The sequence below is a fragment of the Silene latifolia genome, chromosome 11, assembly GCF_048544455.1.
Source record: "Silene latifolia isolate original U9 population chromosome 11, ASM4854445v1, whole genome shotgun sequence".
Lineage (NCBI taxonomy): Eukaryota > Viridiplantae > Streptophyta > Magnoliopsida > Caryophyllales > Caryophyllaceae > Silene > Silene latifolia.
The window spans coordinates 136,755,532-136,774,704 of NC_133536.1; the positions used below are offsets into that span (position 1 = coordinate 136,755,532).

A 19,173-nucleotide genomic window follows, 5' to 3' on the forward strand; every position below is an offset into this window, starting at 1 on the left:
TTTAATTCTTTATTGTTTGCATGCATAAGATCATCTTTTAATTTTATGACTAAATTAAATCAACACATATTTGAATATGTTATGTAAAGAGATATAGATTTCTAACACTATTGCCCTCCCCTCTCTTTCGATCTATTGGGTCGGTTAATTCCTAAGTATTTAACAAATAGCCTCTCGGTCTTTTACTAAATATTGCAATTAAATCAATTGAACAGTACTTATTCTTATGTGATGCAGTTGATCGACTAGCTGGGCCAGTCGATCGACCAGGTTTTCAGTCGATCGACTATTGACATCAGTCGATCGACCAAACCCCGAGACAGGTCTACCTATTCTACGTCGTCTACGCAACAAATTCCCTCACATGTTAGCACGGGGTATTTAGCTACTCATATGAATGACAATAACAACAACAAATATGATAAAAACAATGAAGGAATTCATAACTGAAATGATTAAAGCAATAAAAACGCAATAAAGAGATTAGGGTTGCGGTATTCTAGACTAGCAATTCTAATTCTAATAAGCAAATAGGAGCGAAACTGAAATTAAGCAGGAAATTACCGAAATAGAAGGCAAGAATAAATCAGGAAGCAAGAACTTTATTGAGAAATTAATGTACTGAAGCTAAACTAATGTGTGAGATCTAAACTAAGAATGAATGGAACTAGGTGATAATGAATGCTAATACAGAGAGAAAGTGTTACGTTATATAGCAAAATAACGTAACACTTTCTAAACCTAATTACACAAATGGGCTTAAGCTAAATCTCGTCTTTAAATTCTCGTCAGACTCGTGGAGTGGTCGACCGACCACTAGTTATGGTCGACCGACCACTAGTTATGGTCGACCGACCAACAGTGCTGTATAGTAATGCATTCTGATGAATTCGGCAGCGCGCGCTGATCTTAAAACAGCTGCCATTTCTTCGTTACTTATCGGAATAAAGCGATTCTCACGGAGTTGGAAAGCTAAGAGGATAGGCTTTCACCTCCAATTGGAATTACTTGATTATCAGCTCTATAATTCGTATCCACCCATGCTTTTGCTATCTTTAGGCCTTGAAACGCGCACCAAGATCATTCCTCGAGCATCTACTTCATTTCAAATCCTATGCTAAACACTTTGGGACGGATTTGGCTTATAATCTACTCAATTCCGCAATAATCTGCAATATTACATAAAAAGGCGGAAGTCGACGAAAAGGGGCAAATAGTAGAATAAACTACTAATAATAGACATAAAATGCGTGGAAATAAAGATGTAAAACATCATATTATAGACACGCATCAGTAACTTATTCTAAACTAGGGTCGTCCCTACCTCAGTCAAGGCTACCGTCTCATTATCACTAATATGCCTCTTGCGTGTTAAAATTTCTTTCAGAAATTTGAGGTAAGAGGGTACCTGTGTCAGCAGTTCGGCGAATGGCAAAGTGACCTACAAGCTTCTCAGGATCTCGGCAAATTTGCCGAATTATTGATTAGCTTTAGTACTCTGCAGACGTCTCGGGAAGGGAACTGTGATGGGTATCTCGAGTCCCTTGTTTCTCTCTTCCAACTTGTCAGCCGGATCAAGCTCTGTATCCTTTGGACGCTTCTTTCCTGTCGAACGAGGTCTTTCAGGCGATTTCTCACTCCATCGAGCACTAGCAGGCTCTCGATCAAGCTGTCCATTATCCATACTACTCGATCGACCAAAATTCCCATTCGATCGAGTAGTTTCTTCAACAGCATCACTCGATCGAGTAGAAATTTCACTCAATCGAGCAGTTGCATTTTCTTGTTCACTCGATCGAGTAGAAATTCCACCCGATCGAGCACTTTCCTCAGCAAATCTACTCGATCGACCTCCAGAAACTAGTCGATCGAGTACCTTCTTAGCCGTCAGCTCATTTCCTTTGACAGAACACTGTTCATTAGCTATTATTCCCTTCTTCGGGTCTGATTTCAACACTTCCGGTCCCTCATATGAACGACCGCTTCTCAAATTATTTAAATTTACCGTCTCATGTGGATTTTTGTCAGTTTGTAACGGTAAATGACCCGGTTTCCTTGTGGACTGGTTAGAGGCTAACTGGGCAACTTGAGTTTCAAGTGCCTTGATAGAAGCGTCTTTTTGTTGGTCGCTTAACTTCCACTGCTTTGTCAAAGACTGTAACATAGTCTTCAACTCACCTATCTCACTTACCCCACCAGAAGACGAGGCACCTTGTTTAGGTGTAGGAAAGGAAGGAGGCTTCTGAAAGCCTTGTTGAGTCTTATGTGGAGGGACATATGACTGTTGCTGGTGTGGAGGAGGGGTAGGATTGAGCACATTTTGACTAGTCCATCTCAAATTGGGATGGACTGCCTCTTGGTTATTATAATAGGAACCCCCTCCTTGCCTGTATTGTTGAAAGGCAAGGACTAGTTCCTTCTTTGTAAGACAGCCAATAGCAGTGTGACCGTCGTTGCTACCACACCTCTCACATGTGACGGTCTCCCCTCTAGTAAGCATATGGACCGTCTGAGGCTCCCCAGCAGAATGTAACTCCAACTTATCAAATCTAGCATTCATGGCTTCCAGCTGAGCCACAACTTGCTTATCGACTGCATGAACTGTTCTAATACCATCCCTCGGGTTTCCATATTCAGCACTGTGGTTCGCCATCTCTTTAATAAGGGCCCATCCCTTATCATCGTCGGTATTCTCTTGGAATCTCCCATTAGATGACGCATCAAGTATGGCTCTATGATCATCATACATCCCATTGTAGAACTGGGTAGACAGAAACCACGGGTCAAAACCATGGTGAGTAACATACCTCACCAACTTCTTGAAACGGGACCATGCTTCATAGAGAGTCTCATTAGGTGCCTGCTTAAAACTAGTAATCTTTGCCCTCACCTGATTGGTGTGCTGTGGAGGGAAATATCTCTTATAAAAAGCAAGAGCAAGGGTCTCCCAGTTTGTAACCCCCGCGGCCGTACGGTCCAAATCAGTCAGCCACTCCCTGGCTGCATCGGTCAAAGAAAAAGGAAATAGAACTTCCTTAATCTTGTTTTGAGTTACCCCCTTTGTGGCGGGGATAGTAGAACAGTAGTTCGTAAAGACTTCCATATGCTTCCTCGGGTCTTCACCTACCACACCTCTATAGATATTTCTCTCCACCAGATTGATATAGGAAGGACGGATGTCAAATGTATTCCCATCCTCAGTCTGGAGATTGAAACCTTTAGGAATATACGATGCTTTAGGCTCCGAGTGACTAGCAATGTTCGGCATCTTTACTGGTTGATTGGCAGAAATAGGAATGTCTTCTTCTAAATACTGGTCTTCTGCGAAAAGAGAATGATGTAGCTCTGGCTCAAAAGTACTCAAGTCTTCCTTTCGTGATTTTCTCTGCAGACGGAGTCTATGCCTGAATAGTCTCTCTGGCTCTGAATTAGCTGAAACTAACTCAAACCTGTCTGACCTGGGCATAAACAACACTGAAAGAAAATAAATAAGAACTGCCTCAAGGAATAAAAATTCCCTGAGACAGATAAAATAAACGAAACAAAGACAGATAGGGCAATTGCCTCCCTGACAACGGCGCCAAAATTTGATACGTTTGTCGTGTACCTATCAAAAATAAACTAACTAAACTAACTATATAGCTAGGGAAGTCTGGTCGATCTCCTCAGGGAGGCAAGATATCTGTAGAAGTTCGTCTATTTGGTCACAAATGGGAAGGGGGGGGGGGGGGTTGTTTAAATTGGTTTTCTAAACTAAAAGGCTTAAAGGAAAGAGAAGCAGAGATAAGAGCAATAAAGACAGGAAAATAGAATTAAACTATCAGATAGAGAAGGGTCATGTTAGGATTTCGGTTCACTACGGTAGTCCAGTGACTCAACTGTAAACAACTTAGACAAATTAACGCGAGACGGATATGGAAAGGTCCTTCCGGTCCACTTTCTACCCTAAACTTCCACTAACTTAACTTCCATCCTCGTCAGGGTAGTCTTCTGTTCATAGCAGGCCTATTTAGTCCAATCTTCCGATCCAGGATTAAATTTAGCCAGATTAAAGGGTGACTCAGAAGCGTGCACTCAACTAAGTCGGTAAAATACAGTTAAATTGCTATGGTGACAGAATCTCACAATTAAATCATCTAACCTACTCACTACATCGTCACATTTCTACCGTAGATCCCCTAATCCCAACATGAAACAATTTTAGCTACTCATATCGCTATTTAAATTATCAAAACTAATAGCAAACGATGAACTAACAATAAACATAATGAAATAATAAATAAAGTGCATAAAAGAGAATTAGGGCAGAAAGTAAATGAAGCAAAACAAGTAATTAAAACAAATGAAATAAAGATTATTATTAAGAGAGGAGAAAGAGATTACAATCGTGAGAATCCGGCGTAAAGAACACACAAATCTAAGCATTTAACCCTGAAAATAAAGTTACAGTGAAGGATGAAAATGATAGATGAAAAACTGAAATAAAGTTTCGATGATCATAGAATAGATAGCTAATGACCTAGTAACGTAATGCTTAAATAGAAAATAAACTAAGTCCAAAAGCTAAAACAGGCTTACGGGCTAATTAAAGCCCACGAAAGCCTAAACCACTCGATCGAGTAGGATAAATCCACTCGATCGAGCAAAACTCCAGAAAATCTACTCGATCGAGTAGAATAGTTAGTCAATCGAGTAACCTCTCTTTTAAGCACCTCTTGATCGAGTAAATAACTGCTCGATCGATCAACTAAGGCCATAAAAACCACTCGATCGAGTAATAAAACCACTCGATCGAGTCTTCTTCCTTCAAATCAGCCCAATCTCGTCACCGATTGCCTCGTAAACCGTGCCTTCACGCATTCCAATGCAGTATCTCACTCTGGAAAATCCCGTCTCCTCAAAATGCATGCAAAAAGGACCAAAAATGGTACGATTCCACTACATTCGCTTTCATTTGTACAAAACGGACAAAACGAACCAAAGTAGCCAATTTAGGGCATAATACTATGTAAACAGTACAAAAATGCATGGAAATACGTGCTAAAATAGGCTAAAAAGACTATACAATATGCACGTATCACTTGCCTTCTAGGTAAGATGACTCGTGCACTTTTTGCGGGAAAAGGGACACGAGCTATTGAGGTTTTGGCTCTCATACATACGGATGTGTGTGGACCATTAACCATCACCGCTAGAGGAGGTTTTCACTACTTCATTACTTTGACTGATGACTTAAGTAGATATGGGTTTGTCTACTTAATGAAGAGCAAGAGTGAAGCCTTTGACATGTTCAAAGAGTTCCAAAATAAAGTAGAGAGCCAATTGGATAAAAAGATAAAGACCCTACGGTCCGACCGTGGTGGTGAGTATTTAAATATTGAATTTGATTCACACCTAAAAGATTGTGGTATAGTATCACAATGGACTCCTCCTGGCACACCGCAATTGAATGGTGTGGCCGAAATGAGAAACCGGACTTTACTTGATATGGTTCGGTCTATGATGAGTCTAACTGAGCTTCCAAGTTCATTTTGGGGTTCTGCACTCTTGTCTGCAGTATTTTCACTAAATCGAAGCCCGACTAAAGCGGCCGATAAGACTTCATATGAGATATGGACAGGTAAAGTCCCTTATTTGTCATTCATGCGTATTTGAGGTTGCGAAGCGTACGTTAAAATCTAGTCTGACAATAAGCTTGCACCCAGGTCTGACAAATGTCTTTTTGTAGGATATCCAAGGGAAACACGTGGCTATTACTTCTACAATAAACACGAGAAAAAAGTGTTTGTGGCTCGTGATGCCGTCTTCCTAGAAAAGGAGTTTATTTCAAGGAGACAGAGTGGGAGAAAATTTTAACTTGAAGAAGTTCGAGAGCCACAAACCATGAATGAGGTAGAGGAGAACGTGGAGGATAGCATTCCCTCTTCGTCTGAAATGGTAATTGTTCCTAGAAAGTCAAGTAGGATTTCTAATCCACCTGACCGTTACCTTGGTGACATCGAAGAGGATGGTGTTTTGTTACTTTTTGAAAGTGATGAACCCACTACCTACAAATCGGCCATGTCTAGTCTCGACTCCTCGCTTTGGCTAGAAGCCATGTGTCCGAAATGGATTCCATGTACGAGAACCAAGTATGGGACTTGGTGGATTTACCTGAGGGAGTTAGACCCTTTCAGTGTAAATGGATATATAAAATTAAGCTCGGCGTGGATAAACATGTGGATGTTTACAAAGCTAGATTGGTGGCAAAAGGTTTCACCCAAGTTCATAGTTTACACTATGACGAAACCTTTGCTCCAGTCGCTATGCTTAGGTCCATCAGGATAATCTTAGCGGTTGCCGCATTTCATGATTATGATATTTGGCAAATGGATGTCAAAACCGCCTTCTTGAATGGGATTCTAGAAGAAGAGGTGTACATGATACAACCTAAAGGTTTTGTTGATACATCTAACCCTAAGAAGGTGTGTAAGCTTAAAAAGATCCATCTATGGTCTTAAGCAAGCATCTAGGAGTTGGAATCATCACTTTGATCATGTTATTAAATAATATGGTTTCACTAGAAGTGTGGAAGAACCGTGTTTATACAAGAAGTTCAGTGGGAGTAAGGTTGCATTCCTTGTCCTATATGTGGATGACATATTACTCATTGGGAATGATGTTCCATCACTCACTTCCGTTAAGGAGTGGCTAGGGAAACACGTCCAAATGAAGGACTTGGGAGAGACACAACGAATCTTAGGTATCCGGATCTAAAGGGATAGGCCCAAGAGGATACTAGCATTGAGTCAAGAAGCTTATATTGACAAAGTTCTTGACCGTTTCAATATGAAAGACTCCAAGAGAGGATTTCTACCTATGGGCCAAGGGATTACTTTGAGCAAGTCACAGTCTTCCTCCACCCCTAAGGAAATTGAACACATGAAGACCGTCTCTTATGCTTCCGCTGTTGGGTCTATCGTGTATGCTATGATTTTCACTCGCCCCGACGTTGCGTATGCCTTGAGCATGACAAGTCGTTATCAAGCCAAGCCTGGTGAGAGTCACTGGATAGCCGTAAAGAACATCCTTAAGTACTTGAGAAGGACTAAGGATTCGTTCTTAGTGTTTGGAGGTGAAACTGAGTTGCGTGTAAGAGGTTACACGGACGCAAGTTTCCAAACCGATCGGGATGACATGAAATACCAATCCGTCTATGTGTTTATGCTAAATGGAGGAGCTGTTTGCTGGAAGAGCTTCAAGCAAAGCGTTACCGCGGATTCTACAACAGAGGTGAGTACCTTGCGGCGTACGAGGTGCGAAGGAAGCTGTTTGGATTAGGCAATTCATGGAGGGGCTAGGAGTAGTCCATTCCGCCAAAGATCCTATCACTCTATATTGTGATAACAGTGGAGCTATTTTTCAAGCCAAAGAGCCTAAGTCTAGTAACAAATCTAGACACATTGAAAGGAAATACCATGTAATTAGAGGTTATGTGGAAAGGAAGGAAATTGACATTTGTAAGGTTGGGACAGATGATAATATTGCTGATCCTTTAACCAAGCCTTTATCAAAGGCTAAGCATGATGGTCATGTCGTCGCTATGGGATTGAGACGAGTACCAGCTTTTCTTTAGATTATGGATATGTAATAATTGGATAGTGTATCTTTTATTATATATATGATAATCACATTCATTGTTTTCGTATTCATTCTTTTATGAATCTTTTATTTAGTGTGACTAAATTTTAATACCTTGTTTATCTGAATAAGTTGTGGAGACAATGTTAAACACTATTCAAGTGAATAAGATGGACATTGTATTTTGTCCCTAGTCACTTAATGAGGTGACTTCTCAGAGTGACTAGATTGTAAGTCGATTGATGGTTGTTCAACACCATAAGGTCATACGTGATGCCTAGTTGATTACATAGGCAGAGTGTGCGACACTTTGCCGGACAGTGACCATTTAGAGAGTCCCTAAGTTCTATTATAGATGCCTGGTCGTGGCGGGGATCTCTAAGATGTTCTAATGAGTCTATTCTTTTGACTGGAGACTATTATCTGAGCAAGTGCAGATTCTGAGTGACTTTGGTTTTTGTCCTAGGTCGTGCCGCGAAAGGAGGCCAAAAGGGCATTTACTAGGTTATGGTGAGCTGTATTGTGCAATAGGATAGATCGGGCATACAGGAATTGTCCACCCACGTTGGGTAACTATATCTCAAGGCAGCTCGAAGAGTTAATGACTACAAATGCGTGGCCACGCTGGGAAGTAATCTGTGAGTGATTTTTCCGGTCAGGTAGTCACACTCCCGATCGAGAAAACCACTCGCGATATGTTCGTGTGCAAGTGCGACCTGAAAGACACCTTGCATTGAGTGGGAGATTAAAACGGACAAGATAATTGGTAGCGCACACCTTGTGTCGGACAAGTGGAAGATTGTTGGAGTTAGTGTCCTTCACAATAGTGCGTTAACATAATAAATCTCATTAATGGAATATCATCAGATATTTAATTATTTGATCCTTGTCAGTTGATTAACGTAAATCGATAACGGTTGGCTGACTAGAGTTTGACGTTATTGTCGTGAGACGGCGGTGATCAACTGACCCCTTTCGGTCACTGTAACACCCCCATTTATTTAAGGGCCTGAACTAGGACTCCTCAGATAAATGACTGTGTTACCATCTCGGAAACCCGAGGCAGTAGATAACAAAGGAAAGAAACACAATACTTTATTAAAATGTTTATAGTGAGATTAAAACTGGAATTAAAACCAAGTCTCCAAAAATACGACCAAAAGATAAAGTCTGATAAAACTACTAATAAGACTAAGGTGGGCTAGGCACTAAGTCAGTCATCCAAGCTCTCTTCCCGGCCAGCTCCCATCGGTCTACGAAATACTGTCAATCTGCTCCCCAATAATTGGATCATCACGGGCGTACACGAATACACGGGGTCGACCACGAAGGCCGAGTAGGTAATACAATAAAACAAAGAACATAAAACACATGCTCCTCCATCACCACCACCGCCATCACAACTCATACCCCGGACAACCTGACCATACCGATCCCGGTAGACTATAAATATCGACCGTAGTCGATCCGCCACTCCTTGTTGAGGACAACAGGGCAAGTCTGCGAGAACCCGCCCGGGCCTTATCACCACACCATACTCACCTCCACCTCCACCAACTCCGATGTAATAATATAATAAAACTGTTCAACAAAGAGTACTTAATGAGAATTAAATCAGACAATCATATTATAACATGTAAATCACCGATTCAGTCAATCCAGTCACATAGTACTATATCAAGTCCAGTGTATTCCCCTACCTCAAACAGCGGTAGTAAGCTAACTGCGGATCAGAAGTACTCCACCCGAAACTCGCCACCTAAACATATACATAACATAATTAATTCACTTAACTATTCCCGTTCCCATAACCAATAGTCACTATAAGTAGAAATTTCCCAATTTAGAAGTTACTAAAAATATAAGTTACCCAAAATAGAAAGTTTCCTAAAATGGGAAGTTTCCAAAATAGCAATTACCAAAAATAGCAGGTTACTGAAAATAGTAACCTTCCCGAAATAAAATCCCGACTCAAAGCTTAAATATATTATTCCGTCACCGCTACTTAATATTAACTTAATAACTAAAATTAATAATGTAAATAATAGAAATAATAGAAATAATAGAAATAATACATATTTCCCGACTTACTAAAATAAAAACCGTAACAAAAACTACCCAAAACACCAACCCAACCCGCACACAAACACACTCCCTTCAACCCGCCACAACTCCCTCCAACAACCATCAGAGTGCGCTCGTTGGCTGTATAGAAGGCTTGCGACGTGAAAGAAAAGGGGTTGATGATGGTGATGTGAAAATGACGGTAGGAAGGGGGGATAGGGTTTTAAAGTTGCACTAGGGTTTGCTTTAGGGTTTTGGTGAGGTAAGAAGGTAAATGGGTAAGTGGGTAAATGGGCTATGACACCTTGACCCAAAATGCCACCTAAAACTATAAACCCGACTCATCTTACAATATGAATCAATCAATTACTTTTGCGCTTTTACCATTTCCATAACAACGTGATTTAATTACCTTTACGCTACCATTAAATAATAATATCTCGCTCAATCGATAATAAAATACGGGGTATTACAGTCACACCTATAGAAACGGACCCCAATTGATAACTAATTAATTGTATGAGATACAATTTATTTAGTCCCTTGATTTAAAGACTAAAAAGTTAGTCGATTTTTAGAGAGATTTCGAGTTGCGAACTCGAGGAGCGGCATTTATTATCTAATTATGCGATAATTGAATAATAAGTTTTGGGAGACGGGTTTTAGTTAATTAATTGTTAATTTACTTAAATTGTACTAATTGATTAATGTGATTAATATTGGTACGTAAATAATATGTGTAGCGGTACACGTATATTTACGGAGTGATTTGGACGAAATTATTTGGAAGTATTTAAACATGAAGCGATGTTTAAATAATATTTACACGTATTTGTGCGACAAATATAAGAAACAATATGGACCCGTAAATAGGTAATTGGACCGTGTAAAATAGAGTGTAGTGGATGATCGTTACACATTGCTTATTTTTCTTCCATAATTGTCATATGATCATTATGTGTCATAATTCATTGGACAATTAAAAAATAAGAAAAACTACTCCCTCACTCAACCTCCACCTACCCGGCCCTATTCCTCCTTTATACTCCATCTATTGTTCATTTTTACATACTACCTCACTTTACATTTTGCATGTGAACAATTTTTGTGCATCTCTCTAAAAAATATTATTCATCTTTACTAAGTTTGTTAGTAAATAAATTTTTGTTAGTAATATTATAAATAATATCAAGGGTTAAATATTAACAAGTTCTAATTCAATACTTGTTATTATTTTTGGCTAAGTTCTTGGGTGCAACAAGAAGGAGATCTTCTCTTTGAAGATTAGTAAGGAGGATCATCCATTTGGAATAAGCTCAAGAACAAGCTAGTAAGGTGAACTAGTTTGTGCCCTTTTTACCACAAAATCAATGTAAGGAAATTGTTTTTCCTTATACTTTCATTTTTATGCTTTCATATTAGCATGCATGTTACATAGATCACCTAAATGACAAATTATGAGATAATTTAATTTTTATTAGAGAGTCTAATATGGATCTATGATCTTTCAATTGGATGTGGTGATTTTGGTGGGAAAATTTGAGGTAGTAGTTAGGATTTTCATTGTATGAATAGTAAGGTAGGTTTGTGTTGACTTGCTTCTCAAACTCCCCATACCCATAGTCATACTTAAAAGATCCACCACATACTCCATGTACCATGCCTTGGGTCATCATCATAGCCAAGATAAAGATACAACTACAAACATGGAAACTACAATAAAACGGTAAAAACGAGCCTTGAGGAACAAGTTCCTCAAGGTTAAAGCACAAATAAAAATAGACAAACAAGTAAGAACTTAATCACATAACACCTTCCCCGGCAACGACGCCATTTTGGTCGGGACAAGAGTTGGTCGTCACACATCCAATCAAACACATTTTTATTCTCAACAAACGACTAGTTAGTGGTAAGTCGAGGTCGATCCATGGGACTGTGTACTTTGGGTTCTAAGTCTATCTATCTCAATTTGTGCTAGTGTCACAATTGGTTTAGGTTTGTAGTTGTGTTCTAAACTAATGAAAGTGATAAAGTAAAACAAGCAATAAAACAAAATGAAGATGTAAACGAATGACTAAAAGTGCTAGGATATCATGGGTTCATAGGAGATTCATGGAAGTTGATCATACAAACATGTTCACAAAGTTGCAAGCAATTAATGTTATAAACGAACCGAGTTGGTTTATGTCTTACGGTTCTTAGGAAGATGATGTGACCATAATTAGCGCATATTTAGCCCCCGAATTAGCCTTGCTCCCATGCTTTTTAGTGCATATTTGGGTCATTTATTGTCTTTAGTTCTTTGTTTTGCATATTCTTTGAGATTTTGATCCCTTGGTAGGAAAGGAGTGCAAATCTTGCATTTTCATGGCAAAACGAGACTAAATTGATTGAATTCAATGACCAAGCATCAAGGAGAGACAAGATTAGAAGGCCTTTGTACATATGATAGTAGATGAGCAATGTTGAGAAAGGATCCTTGCATCCCCGAGGAAATCCCCAAGGATTTTATGAAGAAAAGGGAAGAAAAGAAGAAGAAATCATGCTGAGCTACAATCCGAGCGGATTGTCCTGAATCCGCCCGTCCTCCACCAGCACAATCCGTGCGTCTTCCTCCAAAGACGCCCGGGTTAGCAGCCACCAGAATCCATCCGGATTCCCCTGAAGACGCCCGTCTTCCCCTGCCTGAATCCGCCCGTCCCGACTCCAATACGCACGGATTCCAGTACAGCGAAAGTTCGTCTTCTCCAAGCTACAAAGAAAGAAGCCCTTCCTTCGAAAAATACCGGCTTCTCCCTGCTCAATCTAAAAAGTGTAATTACTAGTTTAGCCCTTAGTTAACCCTAATGCATCCACCTAATTTCCACTATAAATACCCCATTAGTCTAATTAGAAGAGCATGTTCTTCTTATCAATAATTAGAGTAGTTAATATCAATCAAATCTCTCCTTAGTATTGTAATCAACAATTAATCAAGTTCTAATACAAGTTTTATTTCATTAATCTCTCTTTTGTTCATCCTTTATTTTGGGTAATTGAAGAGTATTTGGGTTATTATTGGGAGATTGACAACCTCTCAATCAAGCATCAAGTACTTCTTCTATTCTTTGCTTTATTATTGGAATCATTAGTAGGTATAATTCTCTTAATCCCTTTTTAATTATTGTTAATTACTTTCATTTATTCATCATGTTTCCTTTTGTTGGTATGATTGACAACCTTGCTAGCATGATCAACATGATAATGAGTGAGTAGTGACCTAGCTAGGGTTAATGGGTAATTAGGGGAAACCAACATGGGGAATGATTCATGCTTAAATTAATATGCTTTCATGGTTTATTTGCTTGCTTGTTTTGATCTCAACTCATGCACATGTTATGTTTGATGAAATGTGAGCCTATGAATCCTTGCATTTTTTACCCATCACCTATCTTTTCAATGAGACTTGTAAGACATAAACCAACTCAACTCTCATTAGACCATGCATGTTGTTGAGTAGGGAAGACTAAGTCGACTTGTAGGTGTTGTACAATCTAATCGATTCGGCTCTGGAACCCAAACTTTCCTAGGATTGTAAGATATAACCCAACTCAATCCATCACAACAATAATTGCTTGCTTATAATTTGAGAACATGTTTGTATTATCAATTCCCATGATTCCCCTATGACACCCAAGTGCTTTTTATCAATTGTTTACAACCCTTTTAATTTATCTTGCTTATTTATTTTCATTGCTATTTAGTTAGTGACCTTCTACATCAACCCAAATTGTGACACCTCTAAGACACCACTAGTTTCAATAGAAATCTCATCTCAATTCCCGTCCCTTGGGATCCGACCTTTACTTGCCTCTTTACTAATTGTAGAGTTGTTTGTGAAGCTATAAATTGTGTTTTGATTCGGACGTGACCCAACGACAACATCTATTAAAATTGTGAACACGAAACGGACCGATCAAAAATGGCGCCGTTGTCGGGGACGGTGTTAACTTGATTTAGATTTTCTTATATTGTTATTAGTTGTGTCTTTCTTGCCCTGGGGAAGTAAAACTCCTCAAGGTTTGTTTTAATTGTTTTCGAGTTGTTTGATATTTTGCATGTCTAGAAGGTCACAAAGTGATTTGTTACCTTTTGATCGTGAAATTGAAAGAACCTTGACAAACAATAGGAGATTTGCTAGGAGGAATTTGAAAGGTATTAGTGAGGTAGTGGATATTCAACCAACTATTGAGTTCATCAACCCTTTTGCAAGAGAAGGTGAGGAGAACCCAACACAAGATACCCCACAAAATCAACCTACAATGCCTAAATTTTCATCACATTCTGTACCCACCGAGGAGAACCTACCCAATGGTACTCCCACACCACAACATTTGACCGGAAATTTTATTGCCAAATCCGCCTTTATCCAATTAGTCGAAAGGAGCCAATTTGGGGGGATGCCTAGTGAAGACCCTCATTCTCATATGGAAAACTTTTGTGACTATTGTGATGCGATTTCTCAAACCGGTGTAACCCAAGACCAAATTCGATGGGTCTTATTTCCCTTTTCTCTAATCGGCACCGCGAAACAATGGTTGAAGGGCCTTGATAAGGCCACTCTCGGAATTGATTCTTGGAAGAAGTTGGCTCTAGCTTTCTACAAAAAGTTCTACCCACAGGAAAAGACTAACATGCTAAGAGCTCAAATTACGGGTTTTAAGCAAAGGGATGAAGAATCTTTGTATGAAGCTTAGGAGCGGTTCAAGGGAATTTGTCGCTCATGTCCTCACCATGGACTTAGCGAGTGGTTCTTGGTACAACAACTTTGGAACGGTTTATATGAAGATTCAAGGAACATTCTCAACATGGGATCAAATGGAATGTTCACTGAAGTTGATGACAATCAAACATGGAACAAGATTGAGGAAATGGCGGTCCATAACTCACAATATAGTAGACCTCGCAAGGCTACTAGAGGAGGAAGGCATGAAGTGTACTCCGTTACTCAATTGGATGCTCAACTTAGTGCTCACATTGACACAATCAATTTGAAGTTTGAACAAGCTATGGCTAGACTTGAAGAAGCCTCAAAATCACCAAAGCATCATGTTAATGCCATGACGGCATCCTCATCAATCCCAAGTGAGATACGTGAGAATTGTGGAACTTTGGGACATGACCAAAGTGAATGTAGGGGAACAAATGAACAAGTGAATGCTTTCCAAGCATACAAGAGTGGTACCCCTTATTCCAACTATTGCAATGAAAACACCAAGTTTCATCCAAATCTCTCATACAAAAGCCAAAATGTTCAAAACCCTCAAACAACATACACCCCACCTCCTATGAGAAACCAAAATCAAAGACCCTTTTTCAACCAAAACCAAGGTTACCAAAACCAAAATCCATACAATCACCAAAATGACCAAGGTTTTGATGTTCAAAATGCGGTCCTCCAAATGCAAAAGAATCAACAAGAGTTTTTCACTCAAATGCAAAAAGATAGTCAAGCAAAAGAAACCACCATCAACAACATTCTAGCTCACACCAAGATGTTGGAAACACAATTGACTCCACTAGCATCTTCAAGCTCACAAAGACAAAAGGGGCAATTACCACCTCAAAGTAATCCCCCAAGACATGAAACGGTTAGTGCCATTCACTTGAGAAGTGGTACAAGGTATGAAGCACCGAAGAAGCAAGTTGAGGACGAAGTTGTGGAAGCAAGTGATAAGGAAGAAATTGTGCAAAACTCCAAAAATGGAGAATCATCAACAGAAGAAATTTCAAAGAAAAATGAAGACAAGGCCAAGAAGAAGGAGCCCATTGTGATTAGACTTCCTTTTCCAAGTCGTCAAGCCAAGCCCAAATTTGATGACCAACTTGGAAAGTTTATGGAAATTGTGAAGAATTTAGAAGTCTCAATTCCTTTCACGGAATTAATCAATCACGTGCCGGCCTATGCAAAATACATGAAAGACATCCTCACAAAGAAGAAGTCGATCCGAAAACTTGAGACTATCGCCTTCACTAAAGTGAGTAGTGCAATACTTCAAGGGAGTTCACCTCCAAAACTAAAGGATCCGGGAAGCTTCTCAATACCGTGTACCATTGGCGACACCACGATCAACAAAGCCTTATGTGATCTAGGGGCTAGTGTGAGTGTTATGCCGTACTCGGTGAGTAAAAGGTTGGGGATGGGAGAGCTTAAATGCACCAATATCACACTCCAAATGGCCGATAGATCGACGAAGACACCATTAGGGTTATGGGAAGATGTTCCCATGCGAATTGGGAAGTTTTTCATCCCGTTGGACTTTGTCATTGTTGATATGGAGGAAGATTCCAACATTCCAATCATTCTAGGAAGACCCTTCTTACACACCGCGGGTGCGGTGATTGATGTAAAACATGGAGAGCTCACTCTAGAGGTGGGAGATGAGAGTATAAATTTTAATCTTGACAAGACTATGAGAGCTCCCCATTTACATGAACCATGTTTTATGATCGATCATTATAGTCGGAAGGATGAAAGGAAGAAGTCGGAACTCCAATAGAAGAAGAAAATTGAAGATGCTTCATTCAAAGAGCAAGTGAATTGTGACAAAGAGAGCTTGCAAGGCTCATCAAAGCCAAGCAATGAAGAAGATGGTCTCATTGGCCAAGAAAAGAAATTGGGAAAGTTGTCTCCATCAAATCAAGAGATTTTCAATGATCAACTTAATGAAATTTGTGGTCTTTGGGACGACGAATTTGAAGGGATTTTTAATCCCTACATTGGTAATGCCATCGATCAAGACCGACAACAAGGGCCAAGGTCTATTGAAGACCTCTATCATGATAATGAACAAGCTTTTGATTACTTTTTCAAGGTGTTGAGCAACATCAACAACACCTTGAACATGCCCCCTTGACATATCATCAAGAATGAGAGTTTGGTGGAGTCCTCCCTAAACCACCATTTGTAAATATTTATACCTCCCTAACTTGCATTTCAATTCTTGTATTGCATTTTTGTTATTTTTGGATTTTTATACTTTGATCAAGATAATTATCATGTTTGAGAGAAGTGAGGGAGGGACTAATAATCTCAATTAATGTGTAGTGCTTTAGCTTAGTGTGGGGATGGCAATTGCCTAGGCTATCCATGCCTTAGTAGTGCCCCCACAATGAAGAACACGAGATACGAAGAAGAATGGAAGAATGACAAGGGATTGGCAAAGTACACGGATGGAACTGAATCCGGGTACAAAGTGGTCGAATCCGAGCGGATTCAGAAAAATCTGCCCATCTTCAGGCAATCCGGGCATATTGGGTAGAAGACGCATGTCCCTCTGAGCTGAACTTTTGAAATATTTTTGACTGTCAGCAAATCCGGGCGTCCTGCATTCAAATCCGCCCGTCTTCAAGAATCTGCCCGTCTTGCCCCTGCAGTTCAAAATTTTCGGGTTTTATAAACCCCCTCCCACCTTCATTTCTTCATTCCTTCATTCATAACACTACTCATAAACTCCAAAACCCTCATCCTCTCCATCACAAAAACAAAATTCCTCAACAACATTCACCAAAATCAAATCAAAACATCCTTTTAACAACAAATCATTCACTCCTCTTCCAACAAAAATAAAAACCAAGCACAAAATCTTCAACCTTTGAGTCGATTTTTGAATTCATAAAGGCAAAGCCTTTCATCTTTAAATCGATTTGGGTGTACTAGAAATTGAAGATTTTTCACTCTTTTCTTGGTTTATTCATCAATGGCAAGGACTAAGGGAGCAACAAAGGCAACAAAGGCAAAGGCACCAAAGGCAAAGACACTTTCCTCAAGGCAAAAGACTCTTCAAGCAAAGAAAGCATTGGCTATGGTGGTAGCAAACCCAAACTTGGAAGTGCAACAACAACAACAACCTCCCATGGGAGCAACAACATCTACTACTCCGGAAATTGATCAACTTGCAAACTATCCGGAGGTAATTTTCATTTCCAAATAACATAGCGACACTTTTGCCAAGTTTGCTAGGAAATCATTTCTATCCACCAAGTTTATTTGTGAAGATACATTAGAAAAATTGGGTGTCCTTGAGCAAACTAGAGCCTTTTTCAAAGCCATGGGGTTGGAGAAATTGTTTGAATCAAAAGAATTGACATACCCCTCCCTTACCTTAGAATTTTTGAGTTCTTTGAAAGTTAACAAGGTTGAGACCATGGAGACCATCGAGTTTCGTCTAGCTAATGTTAGTAGGCGCATCTCCTTTGAGGAAATGGGTAATGCTTTGGGTCTTAGTGATTCACCGAGTTATTTTAAGAATGTTGGCAAATATGACCCCGACCCTCTTTGAGAGGCGATTTCCGGAAGGAAATTTGAAGACTTTCATGCTAGTCGCGCTCTATTAGTCCACCATCCGGGCATTAGAGTGTGGCACAAGGTCGTAGGGAACACCATCAATGCAAGAAAAGACACCAACCATTTCACCAAACTCGATTTTGTTCTTCTTGAGTCGGCTTTGAACGTTGGTAGGGAATTCACCAAGCCTTTTAACTTTCTAAGGCTCTTGGTGGATAGATGGTTAAATATTGATTGTGGGAAGAAAAGCACTACCGTTATTGTGAATGGCGGCCTAGTCACTATCCTAGCCAAATACTTTGATCCTAACTTCAACAAAGATAACAAGTATGAGGCGAAAGAGGGTGGTCATCTCGTTGATATGCATACTATGATACACAAGTACAAGTGGGTTGCCCATAACCCTCTTGACACCAAGTATGGATGGCTCACTAGTGAGGCTAGTTCTTTCACTTTGCCTTCAAAGATTTGTCGATTGAGTGTCCACCAGACCAATTATCTACTTCCCCTTTCAAAAGAGGCCGAGTATATTATCCAACAACAAAAGGGTGAACTTGAAATGCCCTCCTCTTCCATTGTCACACCACCTTACCCTTTCGAGTACCAAGAGTTCAAGCCGGAAGGTGTTGAAGCAAGAAATGATTATTTGACTCTTCTCATGCAAAAGATGCACAAGCAAGCCTTTGAGGATTGGAAAAATGCTTACTTAGCCCAATATCTACCCCTCCTACATTTAGCTAGGCAAGGACTACTCGACCCATCATGTCCTTTGCCTAGTTGGGCGGATAAGGAAGTCCTATTTCCGAGTGCGTCTAGGGTTGTTCCGGGTGATAATGAGGTTGTTGGTAATGAAGAGGTTGATGATAACATTGATGAAGAAGCTAGTGAAGAAGGAGAAGAGGATGATGAGCAAGGTGAAGAAGAAAGTGAAGGAGAAAGTGGTGATAAGACCACTTCTAGTGAGGAAGGTGATGATAATGATGATATGATGGAAGATTAGCAAGCTTTAGAGGCTCCTACCCTCTCAAGGTTTGTCTATTTCTCTCTTTGTTCTATTTATTTATTTTTCTTGATCATTGTTGGAATAGTCCTAGCACCATTGAGGACTAACACCTCGGCCCCATTGAGGTGTTCTCATTTTATTGTTCCCACCTTTCAAAATC

At 39.8% G+C, this 19,173-nt stretch overlaps 1 non-coding gene across 1 annotated transcript; it reads right to left on the bottom strand.

Annotated features, from left to right (window-relative positions):
- Window positions 1-14,357: 14,357 nt before the first annotated feature.
- On the bottom strand, window positions 14,358-14,464 carry LOC141616567 (small nucleolar RNA R71). Its single transcript, XR_012530906.1, has one exon. It is a non-coding gene; the product is annotated as a small nucleolar RNA R71 (small nucleolar RNA).
- Window positions 14,465-19,173: the final 4,709 nt, after the last annotated feature.